The sequence below is a fragment of the Eschrichtius robustus genome, chromosome 5, assembly GCF_028021215.1.
Source record: "Eschrichtius robustus isolate mEscRob2 chromosome 5, mEscRob2.pri, whole genome shotgun sequence".
NCBI classification, from domain to species: domain Eukaryota; kingdom Metazoa; phylum Chordata; class Mammalia; order Artiodactyla; family Eschrichtiidae; genus Eschrichtius; species Eschrichtius robustus.
The window spans coordinates 82,755,122-82,768,465 of NC_090828.1; the positions used below are offsets into that span (position 1 = coordinate 82,755,122).

General features: G+C 35.9%; 1 protein-coding gene across 3 annotated transcripts in view; it reads left to right on the plus strand.

The window, feature by feature from the left end:
• ORC4 (origin recognition complex subunit 4) overlaps nt 1–13,344 on the plus strand; it is a 99,689-nt gene that overhangs the window by 831 nt on the left and 85,514 nt on the right. Inside the window, exon 1 of one of the 3 annotated variants that reach the window (XM_068545161.1) lies at nt 11–160. The exons of 1 other annotated variant lie outside the window; for it this stretch is intronic. The gene's annotated coding sequence lies outside the window, so the exon portion shown is untranslated. Of the gene's footprint in view, nt 1–10; nt 161–13,344 lie in introns of those variants that run through there. One more of the 3 variants, XM_068545159.1, reaches the window with a different exon arrangement.

Here is a 13,344-nt window from a genome sequence, read left to right on the forward strand (position 1 = left end):
AGAGGCGGTGCCTGCGCAGGGCATGCCGGGAGTCTTGGTGTAACGTTGGCAGCAGCAGGTGAAGCGGAGTAGGGAACGCGGCGAGAGGAGCCTGTGAAGGGAATCCCGCGGTCTCCAGAATCCTGCTCTGCCCTGATAAGGGCAGGCTTTTCCGTGAGAGGTAACATGGCGTAGGCAGGCCTCAGAACGAAAGCCGTGGGCGCCAGTGGCGAAAGGCGAATCGAAAAGGGGAGGACGGAAGGGTGTGGAGACTGGGAATGCGGGAAGGGGAGCAGGCTTGTCTAGGCCAGGCAGGCCAGAAACTAGGCGGGCTCCTTCCGTCTCGTGGCTTCCCTGTGAGCCAGCCGGCGACGAGTGCTTGACGAGCGTCTGGCGTCCTGATGAGAGTATATCTGTGGCAGGTGGTGACTACACCCCGGTGATGGTGAGGAATGTGATGGTCCAGGTGTAAGAGAGGAATGGGGATCTCAGGAGCCTCATCAGATGACTCTGGTGACTGCTTCTTCAGCTCAGAGCGGGGCACCTGTCCAGGGAGAGAGACAAGCTGTGTGAATTTTGACAACTTCTGGCATTAGACGCATTGTTTATATGGGGTGTGAGGACCATCAGCCCTTACTTGGCTGACCTCCCTGGAATTCTGGAGACGCTTTGGGGAGGGAGCAAGCTGGGAATTCTTCAGTGGAACTTCCCTCCGTGTCTTGCCTTGCTGCCGCAACACAGCGCCTGTGGCTGTTCTAAGAAGGGCATGTGAGATCGTGTAACCCTTGATAGTGTGTGTCATGGTTGAGAGAGAAGGGACATCATCGAAGTTTGCCCTTTCTGTAGTGCAGATAACAGATTTTTTAAAAAGGTATTTTAAGTGTCTTTGGTTATTAGCCTCGGATTTAGAGCCTTTGGTTTCTCAACTAAATGCTACTATTTTTGCTGGAAATAGTTTCCTTCATGTTAATTAAGAATATTTAAGAAAGGATTCATGGATTTTCATTAATAAAGTTTTTTTTAAGTAAAGTAGCACCGTTTCTTTTTCACATTCAGTCCATATAATTATAACTAAAACCATTCCAGTCTTTCAGTTATGTTCCTTTGTAAAGGTGCTTTGAAAGATTATGACCCATGTATAGTTGCTTTTAAGACCGAGAATCTGAAATTCCTCATGTGTATTGTGTTGGTATTATTTAATTCTGTAATGGTTCCTTTAGGGTACTCAGTTAAAGTTCCTACTTATTTTTCTTGTATGTTTTGACAGTGGATTCTATTTATGCATCATTGACTAGTGCTTTTACCACTTTCTGTGTGTGCAGTAATGTTGTCAAATGGAATAAAAACTAGACTCCTGTGCCTTAAAGTTTTGTTTATATTGGAACCAAATGTTTGCCACTTTAGAACAGAAAAAAATTATAGCAGAGCCATAAAAGTGCCTTAGATAACAATTTTTAGATCTTTTTTATGGCAAAATACTAAATGTGCAAAAAAGTGTACAGATCATAGATATGCAGTATAATGAATAGATATAAAGTGAACAAAATGTGCAAAAATGCACAAATCGTAGATGTACAGTATAATGAATAATTATAAAGTGAACACTGTAATCACCACCAAAGTGAAGAATTAGAACATTGCTGGCACCCTCTCCGCCCCCCCATTCATTCTTATTCATTCCTCTCTCCTCACCACACCCAAAGGTTAATTGGGATTGTCTGGATTTTTATGGTAATGATTTCCTACTTTTATTTCAAGTATTTTTTACCCACCTTTGTCAGCATTCCTAAACAATATACATTAATTTTGCCTGTTTTTTACCTATATGTAATTGAATTCTGTTATGTATAATTTTTCTCCCATGTTGAAATTTTTAATCCTGTTAACAGCTTTAGTTCACGTATTTTCATTGTTGTATAGTAATGTTTATAGTATAGTAAGTGTAGTAAGTCTTTTTATGAATAAACCACAATTAATTTAACTAGTCTAGTATTATGGACATTTGGATTGTGTCCAGTTTTTAGTGCTTAGAAATAATGCTTCTGTGAATGTTCTTAACACATGCATTTTATGTACATAGCATGCATTTCTGTAGAGTGTAGATTATGCCAAACTTTCCAAAGCGAATATATAAATTTAGACTCCACCAACAATGTATGATAGATCCTTTTTTCTACAGTTTTCATAACAGTTGATATTTTTTGTTTTTGCCGACCTGATGAAGGTAGCTTTAGGTTATTGTTTTAGTTTGCAGATCCTGGTTATTAATGGGGTTGAGCATTTTTTTCAAAAAATTTTTGGGTGTTTTAGAGGCAAATGTTGTGAGGCATTATGTTCCTGTAAATGTCTTTACTGTACCCTATTAGTTTGACTGGATGTCGAATTCTAAATTGGTAATGTTTCTCTTCAGATTTGAGAAGGAACTCTTAGTGTTTGATATAAAGTTTGAAGCCATTCTTATTTTTAACACTGCACTTTACTTCTCCCCTATGGAAGCTTCTACAACCTTTTTGTCTGAAACTTAGAGAATCTTCTCTTTGTTTTACCCAGTGTTCTGAAATGTCACAGTAATGTGAGGTGACTTATGAGTCTATAGAAATCTACTTTGCTGTGCATTTCATGTATTCTTTCAGTCTGGCAACCTGTATGCCTCAGCTCTGAGAAAGTTTCTGATACATTTTCTGTAATTTCCTTGCCTCTGTGTGTTTTGTAACTGCAATTAGATATTGTACTCCTGGACCTATTTCTTTTCTCCCATCTTTCATCTTTTTCCAGTCTTTTGCTTTTCACTTTCTGGGAAATTTACTTGATTTTTCAAGCCTTGAAACTTCCGTTTCTCTTACCATATTTTTAATTTTGAATACCTTTTTTTGATCTTTGTATTCTTTTCCAAAGCATTCTGGTATTTTTTTTCTCTTTATGGATTTAAAGTTTTGTTTTGAGGTTTATTTCTCCCTGCGTGCTCTGTGTTTTCTAAGTTGTTCTTTCTCTTGGTATATTTTAGTCTCATTTTAGAGGCTTTCCTCAGCTCTGTTGTGATCCTTGATTCTGTGTTCAAATTTATATAAGGGGCATTGGAAACCTATTTCATGTCTCTCTTAACTTAGCTAGGGTTTGCTAGCTATTGATGGTTCTCACTGTGGAAAGATTTGGCTGGGACATATTTCGGGGGGAAAACCCTGATATCAATTTCTTTAGGTATTTGGAAGCTTTTTCTCTAAGAGTGCAACAAGAAGGATTTTCCAGTCTTCTGCCTATAAGTCAGTGGTTCTCAATTGTGGCAATAAGATCTCCCCAGGGGACATTTGGCAATGCCTAAGAGACACATTTGATTATTAAGAATGGGTTCCTACTGAAAACAGGTGGGTAGATGCTGCAGGTGCTGTTGAAAATCCTAGGATGCACAGGGCAGCCACCCACAACAGACAGTTATCCAGTTCAAAATGTCAGTACTGCCTATCATGAGAAATCCTGCTCCAGGGTATAAGCCTGATTTCCGGTGCTCTGAGAACCAGGTGAAAGCAGAGCTCAGGAATCTCAACATTCTGTCTCTCTCTCTCTCTATATATATATTTTGATATTTATTTTTATATTTATGTATATATTTATTTACGTTTATATATATAGATAGATAGATAGATATTCCTGCCCTAGGCAGGAATAAGCAAATATTGTTTCCATATGACAAGTCTTTAGCTATTGTTTGAAATGCTTTCTTTGTAGTGAAACTATAGTCACAAAACATCAGCAGAGGACCGTGTATCTGAATATATCTTTGTGGGGTTGTGTTATTTTTAACCACAACTTGGCCACGAATTGTTTAAAGAAATTGAAAATATTTTTGCATTGAATGGTTTAGGAATGAACACATAATAGTCTGCTAATTCTGTTTTGGGGAATGTGCTTCTGCTGTTAAAATCTAAAATGTTCCTCAAACAATCCTTTATTCACCTTAGCTCTGCGGTTTCTAGTGGAGGTGGGACTGCCTCCTACGGGGTGTTTGTGGGGCATTTCTGGTCCCAAGGACGGCAGTCAGTCCCAGAGAGGGCAGGGGCCAGGATAGACTGCCTGCCATGCTCGGGGTGGTCCAGCATGAGGAAGAACGGCTCTGTGCCCGCACGTGCCTTTCCCACGTCTCCCAGGATGTTTACATGGGTTAAAAAAAAAAAAATGAACATTATGATTTGAGCCTAGTACTCCATTTTTAAAATAAACACATAGTATTTTTGCAGGGTTTTAACGTACACTGAAATTTTCCACAAATGCAATTACTGAGTAATTTGAGGGAAAATAGTACTTTGTTTTGTTGGGAACTTTACCAAGAGCTGTTCATCATTTTGGCAACGCCCTTGTGGGATCTGAGCTGCTGGTAGGGCACACCTGTATCCGTCTTCATTTGTAGCCATGGCTTGCAAATATATAACAGAGGGAATTGGGGATTCATTATATATATATAGACCCACTTTGTGTTCTGATGGAGTGGAATAGAGTTCTGTTTAATTTTAACCATTTTAGCACTGCAGGTCTTTTGGAGATGGCTTTGTCAATGAATTCTAGCCAAAATTAAAATAGTGGTTATTAAGTGACCTTGATGTTATGTGTTCATCTTATTTGAACAGGATTGGCTGATCAGTCTGGATAGCTTTGTATATTTTACTAATGCTTTAATGGGAAAATAAAATGTGAGTTGACCATTATAAACTAGGAGGTAGATGAAGTATGGAACAGACAGTTGTTCCCTATCCTTTTATTTCAATTTGTTTCCCCCTTTTCAGTCCCAATCTGCCTTAAATGCTTATCTTCAAGCAAGCATTTGTTGGGGTTGTTAGTTTTCCCTAATTTGTTTCTCCTTAATCTCACATTCTTCTCTGTCTCCCTCCTCACCTCCAATAAAAACACAACAAAATCTTAGTCTTTTATATTTTATACTGCTTCCTTGATTAATATTGGAATTGAAATTTAGTATGACATTTTGACTGAAAGGTTGCATTCAGACTTGGCAAGATTAAAATTCTAAGTGTGTTAGCTTTTCTTTTGGCACACATGCACATTTTCACGTTTCCTTAGGGCTTTCATCTTTCTGCAATTTAAAAAATATACATATTTTTATGTAGATGACCCAGAAATGTCAACTTATATTGTTCTCAACACAATCATTTCTTGTTCAGTATACGTCTGGGTCAACTTACTTTATGATGAGTAAATGCCAAAAATATTTTCTCTAAAAGCTAGGTGGTTTGTATCATGTCCAGTTGTGTTATAGCGCCACTCTGATGCAATGTCTCATGGGCCTAATGTATTTAAAATTTTATGTTGAAATAAGTTTTATATATGTGACATACATTTTAAAAGTTTTTTACTGTCACAGTTAGCACTGATTATTCTGTATACTCAAATTATAAGATACATTATTTAATTTAAATACACAAGATAATTATTTTGTAAGTTACCAAAAAGTAATATACATTCAGTGTAAAAATGATAAGAAAAAAGGAAAATTACCTATAATCCCTATACCTATAAATCTGTTAAGATGTTGATATATGTAATTTTAGTGTTTTTTACCTGTGTTTCTGTACATTTATTAACAAAGCTGCATCATAAAATTTTGTTATATTCTTTTAAAAGAAATAACATGTAGCTAGCATCTTTCCAATGTATTAAGTACTTGTATAAAATAATATGATGCTTATTTGCTTTATATTGCAGATATCTGCCAGCCTCTGGGAGCTATATTCCTGAATAATGCCATGATCAGTGTTGACAAGAGAAAATAAAATATAAAAAATTTTCTCATTCCCTATATAAATGTGCTTCAAGCATCTGATTTCTTTAAAAACAACAACAAACAGATGAATTAATTTTAAAGTAGTTTTAAAGTAGCTAACATTCCCCTTGAATTACCGTCCATTGTTTTACAAATATTCCTGTAGGGTCACAATCTGCTAAAGCAGATTTTGCCCATACATTTTATTTTTTTTACTTCATTTTATAGATTGTCTGTCTTACTGACTTGAACTGATTATCTTTTGTGCTTACATTTCATTTTCACAAATCTTCTATAAGCTTGTTTTCCTACCTGGTGTTTTCACAAATAGTGCCTGCGATTGTGCCTTTTTTTTTTTTCTTTGAAATTTTTTAATGGATGTGGGGTTTTTTTGGTTTGTTTGTATTCCAGAAAAATTGAGTGTATAGTACAACGAATTGCTGTATATCCACACTCACCCAGTTCCTCTTACTATTAACCTAGTTTCCCTTATTATTAACATTTTGCCTTAGTGTGGTACATTTGTTACAATTGATTAACCAGTATTGATGCATTATTATTAATCAAAGTGTATAGTTTACATTAAGGTTCAGCCTTTGAATTGAACATTATGGGTTTTGACAGATGTATAATGACATATATCCACAATGACAGCATCATACAGAATAGTTTAACTGCTCCAAAGTCCCCTATGCTCTATGCTCCCATGCATGCCTTGAACTCTTGGCAACCACTGATTTTTCGTTATCTCCATAGTTTTGCTTTTTCCAAATTGTCATATGGTTAGAATCATACAGTGTGTACCCTTTTCAGATTGCTTTTTCCCTTAGCAATATGCCTGTAAGTTTCCTCCATTTCTCTTCATGGCTTGATAGCTGATTTCTTTTTAGCGCTGAATATTTCATCTTATGGATGTATCACAGTTTGTTTATCCATATACCTACTGAAGGGCACCTTGGTTGCTTCGAAGTTTTGGCAATTATGAATGAAGTTATCATAAACATTCAGGTGCAGGTCTTTGTGTGGACATAAGTCTTCAGTTCACTTGGGTAAATACCAAGGTGCATGATTGCTGGATTATGTGTAAGAGTACATTTAGTTTTGTAAGAAACTGCCCACCTGTCTACCAAAGTGGGTATACCTACCATTTTGCACTCCAGTCAGCAATAAATCAGAGTTCTAATTACTCCATGTCCTCATCAGCATTGGTCTTGTCATTGTTTTGGATTTAGCCATTCTAACGGTTATAGATTGTTGTTTTAATGTGTAATTCCCTAGTGATACATGATATTGAACATCTTTTCTTATGCTCATTTGCAATCTGTATGTCTTATTTGTTGAGTTGTGTGTCCAGATCTTTTGTAAATTTTTAACCTGGATTGCTTATTTTTTTATAGTTGAGTTTTAAGAGTTCTTTGTATATTTTGGATACCAATCTTTTATCAGATATGTGTGTTGCAAATATTTTTTCTCAGTCTGTGGCTTGTCTTCATTCTCTTAATGGTGTCTTCTGCAGAACAGAAAATTTTACTTTAAATAAAGTCCATTTTATCACATTTTCTTTCATGGTTCATACTTTTTGGTGTTGTATCCAAAAATTCATTGCCAAACCCAAGGGCACCTACATTTTTCCTATGTTCCTTTTTAGAAGTCTTATAGTTTTGTGTTTTACGTGTAGGTCTCTGATCCATTTTGCATGAAAAGTATAAGGTGTATGTCAACTCATTTTTTTGCCTGCAGATGTCTAGTTGTTCCACACCATTTGTTGAGAAGCGGAGAAAGACTTCCTTCTCTTTTGAATTGCTTTTGCTTCTTTGTCACAAATTAGTTGACTGTATTTATGTGGGTCTATATCTGAGCTCTCTATTCTGTTCCATTGATTTGTTTTTCTGTTCTTTCCCCATTACCACACTGTATTATTATCTGTTATATTAATAGTAAGTCTTGAAGTGGGGTAGTTTCTGACCTCCAGCTTTCTTCCTGTTCAGTATTGTATTGGCTGTTCTGTGTCTTCTGCCTTTTCATGTAAACTTTAAAAGCAGCTTATTATATCCTTAAAATAACTTACTATAATTTTGATTGGGATTGCATTGAATCTGTAAGTCAGGATTGGAAGAACTGACATCTTTACACTATTGAGTCTTCCTATCCATATACATGGAATGTCTCTCCATTTATTTAGATCCTCTTTGATTTCTTTCATCATAGTTTTATAGTTACCTCATATAGATCTTATACATATTTTGCTAGATTTATAATACATTTTTTGTGGGGCTTTTGTTTTTTTTGATACTAATGTAAATGGTATTATATTTTTAATTCCGAATTCCAGTTGTTCGTTACTGGCATAGGAAAGCAATTGACATTGGTAATACTAATCTCTCTCCCCCTCCCTCTCCCTCTCCCTCTCTCTCTCTCCCTCTCCCTCTCTCTCTCTCCCTCTCCCTCCCTCCCTCTCTCTCCCTCTCTCTCTCTCTTTCTATATATATACATATGTATATATATAATATACATATATATATACATATGTGTGTGTGTGTGTGTGTATATATATATATATATATATATATATATATATATATATATATATATATAAAACGTCCACCCTTGCTTCAATACCTTATTGATTCCAATAGTACCTATTGTGTGTGTAGATTCTTTGGGATTTTCTACATACACGGTCATGCCATCTGCAAACAGACATTTTTACTCTTTCCTTCCTGTGTACCTTTTCTTTTCTTTTCTTGTCTTACTGTATGATGTTGACTAGAAGTGGTGATTCTTGCATTGTTCTTGATCTTAGTGGGAAAGCATCTAGTTTCTTAGTATTAAAAATGATGTTAGCTATAGATATTTTAGATTTTTTTTTTTTTTACCAAGTTGAAAAGGTCCCTTAGAGTCCTAGTTTGCTGAAATTCTTTATCATGAGTGGATGTTGGATTTTGTCAAATGCTTTTTCTGCAAAGAAGATATTTTTTTCTTTATCCTGTTGATGTTGTAAATTACATTAATTGCTTTAGGAATGTTGAATTAACCTTGCATACCTGGAATAAATCCTACTTACTCTTTGTGTATAATTATTTTTATGTGTTTTTATTTCTATGTGTTTATCATAGAAATTTTGGAAAGCCAATAAGGAATCACACAGATAAGAATTGTGGTGCAGAATGGAATAAGAGACTCTCTGTCCTTGCAATATCTTTTTTTTTCAAATTGAAGTACAGTTGGTTTACAACGTTGTGTTAGTTTCTGGTGTACAGCAAAGTGATTCAGATATACATATATATACGTATTCTTTTCCATTTATTACAGGATATTAAATACAGTTCCCTGTGTGATACAGTAGGACCTCATTGTTTATCTATTTATCTGTATCATTGTTTATATTGTTTATCAGTTTATATCTGCTAATCCCAGACTCCTAATTTATCCCTCGCCTTTCCCCTTTCCCCTTTCCCTTTGGTAACCATAAGTTTGTTTTTTATGTCTGTGAGTCTATTTCTGTTTTGTAAATAAGTTCATTTGTATCATTTTTTTAGAATCCACATATAAGTGATATCATATGATATTTGTCTGTCTTGTCTGATTTACTTCACCTAGTATGGTAATCTCTAGGTCCATCCATGTTGCTGAAAATGGCATTATTTCATTCTTTTTTATGGCTGAGTAGTATTCCTTTCTCTGTGTGTGTGTGTGTGTGTGTGTGTGTGTGTGTATACATGTGTGTATGTGTGTGTACATACGTTGTCTTTTCTCCATTGTGTATTCATGCCTCCTTTGTCATAGATTAATTGACCATAGGTGCATGGGTTTATTTCTGGGCTTTCTATCCTGTTCCATTTATCTATTTGTCTCTTTTTATGCCAGGACTGTACTGTTTTGAATACTGTAGCTTTGTAGTATAGTCTGAAGCCAGGGAGCATGACTCTTCTAACTCCGTTCTTTTTTCTCAAGATTGTTTTGGCTATTTGGGGGCTATTGTATCTCCATACAAAGTTTAAAATTATTTGTTCTACTTCTGTGAAAAATACCATTGATAATTCAACAGGGATTGCACTTAATCTGTACCTTGCCTTGGGTAGTATGGTCATTTTAACAATATTGATTCTTCCAATACAAGAACATGGTATATTTTTCCACCTGTTTGTGTTGTCTTCAATTTCTTTCATCAGAGTCTTACAGTTTTGGTATTACAAGTCTTTTGCCTCCTTAGGTAGGTTTATTCCTAGGTATTTTATTCTTTTTGATGCAATGGTAAATGGGATTGTTTCATTTTATGGACGTAAAGTTGCTTGTAGTAGTCTCTTATGATCTTTTCTATTTCTGTGGTGCCAGTTGTAACTTGTTTTATTTCTGAATTTATTGATTTGGGCCCTCTTTTTCTTGATGAGGCTGGCTAAATGTTTATCAATTTTGTTTATCTTCTCAAAGAACCAGCTTTTAACTTCATTGATCTTTTCTATTTTTTTAGTCTCTATTTCATTGATTTCTCCTCTGATCTTTATGATTTCCTTATACTAACTTTGGAATTTGTTTGTTCTTCTTTGTCTAGTTTCTTTAGGTGTAAAGTTATGTTGTTTATTTGACATTTTTCTTGTTTACCAAGGTAAGCTTGTATCGCTATAAACTTCCCTCTTAGAACTGCTTTTGCTGCATTGCATAGGTTTGGATCATTGTGTATTCATTTTTATTTGTATCTAGGTATTTCTTGATTTCCTCTTTGTGTTCTTCAGTGATCCATTGGTTGTTTAGTGGCATATTGTTTAGCCTCCATGTGTTTATTTTTCACAGTTTTTTTTCTTGTAGTTGATTTCTAGTCTCATAGCATTGTGATCAAAAAGATGCTTGTTATGATTTCAGTTTTCTTAAATTTACCAAGTCTTGTTCTGTGGCGTAGCATGGGATCTGTCTAGGGCAATGTTCTATGTGCATTTGAAAAGCATGTATTCTGCTTTTGGATGGAATGCTCTCTATATATTAATTCAGTCCATTTGGTTGAATGTGTTATTCAAGGCCTGTGTTTCTTTATTGATTTTCTGTATGGATGATCAGTCCGTTGATGTAAGCGAGGTGTTAAAGTCCTCTACTATTACTATGTTACTGTTCATTTCTCCTTTTATGTTAATATTTACCTTATTTATTGAGGTTCTCCTATGTTGGGTGCGTATATATTTACAATTGTTATATCTTGGATTGATCCCTTGATCATTATGTAGTGTTCTTGTTTGTCTCTTGTAACAGTCTTTATTTTAGTTTTAACATCTATTTTGTCTGATACAAGTATTGCTACTCCAACTTTCTTTTGATTTCCGTTTGCATGGAATAATTTTTTCATCCCCTCACTTTCATTCTTTATGTGTCTCTAGATGTGAAATGAGTCTTTTGTAGGCAGATACATGCATCTTATTTTTGTATCCATTCAGCCACTCTGTCTTTTGCTTGGAGTGTTTAGTCCGTTTACATTTAAGGTAATTATAGATATGTATGCTCTTATTGCCATTTTGTTAATTGTTTTGGATTTGTTATTATAGGTCTTTTGTTCCCCCTTCTTTTGTTCTCTTGTGACTTGATGACTATCTTTAGTGTTATGTGTGGATTCCTTTTTCTTTTTTTGTGTGTATATTGTAGATTTTTGGTTTCAGATTACCATGAAGTTTTCGTATAACAGTGTGTATATATATGTGTGTATATGTATGTATATATGATTGTTTTAAGTTGTTGACCTCCTCAAGTCCATTTTAAAACCCTGCGTTTGTACTCTCTCTCCTTCACATACACTGTTTTTGATACTGTATTTTACATCCAATTGTTCTGTATATCCCTTAACTGTTTATTGTGAATATGGATGTTTCTACTACTTTTGTCTTTTAAACTCCCTACTAGCTTTGTGTGTGGATGATTTTCTATCTTTACTGTATGTATGCCTTTCGCAGTGAGCTTTTTCATTTCGTAGTTTTCTTGTTTCTAGTTGTGACCTTTTCTTTTTGCCTAGAGAAGTTCCTTTAACATTTGTTGTAAAACTGGTTTGGTGGTGCTGAATTCTTTTAGCTTTTGCTTTTCTGTAAAGCTTTTAATTTCTCCATCAAATCGAATGAGAGCCTTGCTGGGTAGAGTATTCTTAGTTGTAGGTTTTTCTTTTTCATCACTTTGAATTTATCATGCCTTCTGGCCTGCCGAGTGTCTGCTGAAAAATCAACTGATAGCCATATGGGAGTTTCTTTGTATATTATTTGTTGCTTTTCCCTTGTTGCGTTTAATATTCTCTCTTTATATATATATTTTTTAGTATGTATTTATTTATTTGTTTGGCTGCATCACGTCTTAGTTGCAGCACATGGGATCTTCGTTGCCGTGTGTGGAATCTTTAGTTGTGGCATGCAGGATCTTTAGTTGCAGCATGAGAACTCTTAGTTGTGGCATGTGGGATCTATTTCCCTGACCAGGGATCGAACCTGGGCCCCCTGCATTGGGAGCACGGAGTCTTAGCCACTGGACCACCAAGGAAGTCCCTATTCTCTCTCTTTTTTTTTTTTTTTTTCCCAGTCTCTCTTTATCTTTAATTTTTGTCATTTTGTTTACAATGTATCTTGGTATGTTCTTAGAGTTAATCCTGTATGGGACTCTGTGCTACTTGGACTTGGGTGACTGTATCCTTTCCCAGGTTAGGGAAATTTTCAGCTATTATCTCTTCAAATATCTTATCAGGCCCTTTCTCTCTTTCTTCTCATTCTGGGGCACCTATACTGCGAATACTAGTGCACTTGATGTTGTCCCAGAGGTATCTTAAACTGTCCTCGTTTCTTTTCTTTTCTTTTTTTTTGTTAAGCAGCAGTGATTTCCACTACTCTGTCTTCCAGCTCACTGATCCGTTCCTGTGTAGCATTTAGTCTACTGTTGATTTCTTCTAATGTATTTTTCATTTCAGTTATTGTATTTTTCATCTCTAGTTCTTTATATTTTCTAACTTTTTGTTAAAGACTTCTAACTTCTCGCTCTGTGCCTCTGCTCTTCTCCCGAGTTTTTTCATCTTTATGATCATTACTCTGAACTCTTTCTCAGTTATATTGCCTGTCTCCACTTCACTTAGTTATTTTTCTGGGGTTTTATCTTGTTCCCTATATCTGGAACATATTTTTCTGCTGCCTCATTTTTCTGAGTTGCTTTTTGTATTTTTATGTGTGTGTCAGGTTGTTATGTTTTTTAACCTTGGAGAAGTGGCCTTCTGTAGGAGACATCCTATGTCTCCCAGCAGTGCACTCCCCTTTCATCACCCAAGCTATATGCTCTAGGGTTTTCCCCTAAGAGGGCTGCATGGGTCCTTCTGTTGTGGCAGGTTGACTATGTAGGTGGTCTGGTAGGCTTGGTTGCCCCCTAGTCCAGTTGGTTGCCACACTCTACCTTGTTTGGATGCTGCTGGATGCTGTTTAGTGGGGCCTGGTCACAAGGTGGCTGGTTGCAGAACCGTAGGGGACCCCAGGGCTAGTACTGGCTCTTCTGGGTAGAATCGGGTCCCCAAGACTCTGGGACTGTTGCCCACCCCCTGGGAGGTGGAGCCAGATCTGATGTTAGTGCTAGACTACTGGCAGGCAGAGCTGGTT